The sequence below is a fragment of the Bison bison genome, unplaced genomic scaffold, assembly GCF_000754665.1.
Source record: "Bison bison bison isolate TAMUID 2011002044 unplaced genomic scaffold, Bison_UMD1.0 scf7180017864529, whole genome shotgun sequence".
NCBI classification, from domain to species: Eukaryota; Metazoa; Chordata; class Mammalia; order Artiodactyla; family Bovidae; genus Bison; species Bison bison.
The window spans coordinates 4,655,875-4,657,817 of record NW_011495079.1 but is presented as its reverse complement, the minus strand read 5'-3'; the positions used below and the strand labels follow the sequence as shown (position 1 = coordinate 4,657,817).

The following is a 1,943-nucleotide window of genomic DNA, read 5'->3' as shown; positions in this document are numbered from 1 at the left end:
CTGCAGGTAAAGCAGCCACCTGTGGAGAGCCCCTGAGAAGATGTGACCCCCAAAGTCCATGCCCCAGCTCCTCTGCCTTTCCTGGGCACTGACCTGCTTATTGCACCATGAAGCCAAGAATCCCAGGGCCAGATGGCTCGGTGATCTGGAGGCCAAACCTCCTTGTTATCCTCTGTCCTCCATGAACATGCCCAGGGCAGTTCTGGGGAGCAGACGCCCCTGAACCCCAGGACAGCCAGGGCCTCATGTGCTCCCAGCAGCCCTGGAGGTCCTCCCCATTGCGTGTTGGCTGGTGTTTGCATGCTGTTCCCACAAGCTTAGTTTTTTGATTCCTGAACCCAAAGCAGGTCAGACTGAGGAATGAGGGCTGGGGCTCCTACAGGGGGATTCACAGCTGCAGGCAGGGAAGGGGAATGGATGGAAAGCCCACAGTACACAAACATGTACACACAAGCACACACACACTCACACTCAAACATGCCAGCAGCTTAGTTTCACCAACTTCAAGTCACACACATCAAGAGGACTATGGGTGTTTAGATCCCACCAGGACTGAATCATGGATGTTGCCTGTGTGACCGTGGGATGCTGAGAAACACTCACATCTTATGCACTCTCCCATATGTGTGACATCAAGGATGAGTGAAACACAGTTTAGAGAAAAGTCATGGAACTATTCAAAAGTGTTGAGTATTTTAGTCTAAGAAGAGTACAGTCCAAAAGTCCACTTCTTTGACAGTGTTCTCAGTTCAGTTCAGTCACTCAGTCATGTCCGACTCTTTGTAACCCCATAGACTGCAGTATGCCAGCCTTCCCTCTCCATCACCAACTCCATCACTGTGTCCATCACCAGCATTCTTCTAGGGACCACTTATTCTCTAACCACACTGAGAACAGTGTAGCACCTATTTTATCAGAGATGACTTAAGAGCTCCCACAAAATAACAACTCAGTTATCAAGTATCTGATAGCACAATTGGTGCTTCTGTGCTTCTCCTAAAACTTGGGAAGAGAAACAACCAAAGCAAAGCCTCCAAAGCCGAGAGCCTCTGAGCAAATGAATCCAGACAGGACACGGCTTGTAGGAACGATGTCTGTCAGCTGATACCCAGCGGGGGAACCTCCCAGAGCTCCATCACTGGGGGAGGATGGGGCCTGAGCATTTGCCTGTCTGCAGAGTGAGGAGTGGTCCCACAGAAGGGATCCTGGCTCAGCCCAGGGAAGTGCAGAGAGAGTGCTCACAGAGCCTGCAAACTCCATGTCGGTGTGTAAAAAATTGAAAGTGGTAGTCGCTCAGTCATGTCTGACTCCTCAGGTACTAGACAGAGAATGTTGCTCTTGTGGGAAGTTTGGCCCCAGTTTGATGATAAAAGTGCACACAGTCTTTTCACAAAGTACTGCTCTGTCCATCACTAACTGGGTGAGGATTGTGCGTGGACCAGCCAGCGATCAAAGTGCCTGTCTGGCCTGTGCCTCCAGGCCAAGTCAGGAGGAGGATGTGTGAATGCATTCCCTTCCTCGACTAGACCCTCCCAACTTCATCTGTGCTGCAGTCTGTGTTGTCTCTTGGTTTCATTGTCCAGGTTGTACCTGGACACATCCATGGTGGTCATCTTCAGCTACCCCTTTTGGTTCGTGCTCACCATCATCTTCATCACTGGGATGACCCGCATCAGCATCTTTTGCATGGGCTATGTGGTGGCCTGCTTCTACTTCCTGCTCTTCGGGGGCGACTTGCTTCTGAAACCCATCAAGAGCATCCTGTGCTACTGGGACTGGCTGATCGCTTACAACGTCTTCATGATCACAACGAAAAACAGTCAGTAAGTGGCTTGTGCCGTGTAACACATTTGCGGTCCCAGCTTCAGAGCAGATGACCTGTTGGGTGGTTATAGAAATCCCTCAGCCCCTCATGCTGCTCTTTTATTTTTTATTTATTTATT

The 1,943-nt window shown here is 50.2% G+C and overlaps 1 long non-coding RNA gene across 1 annotated transcript in view; it reads left to right on the top strand.

The window, feature by feature from the left end:
- The window catches only part of LOC104982250, an 8,317-nt gene that overhangs the window by 1,214 nt on the left and 5,160 nt on the right, over positions 1 to 1,943 (top strand). The window contains exon 2 of the long non-coding RNA XR_824491.1: positions 1,584 to 1,823. This is a non-coding gene — a long non-coding RNA (uncharacterized LOC104982250). The remainder of the gene's footprint in view (positions 1 to 1,583; positions 1,824 to 1,943) is intronic.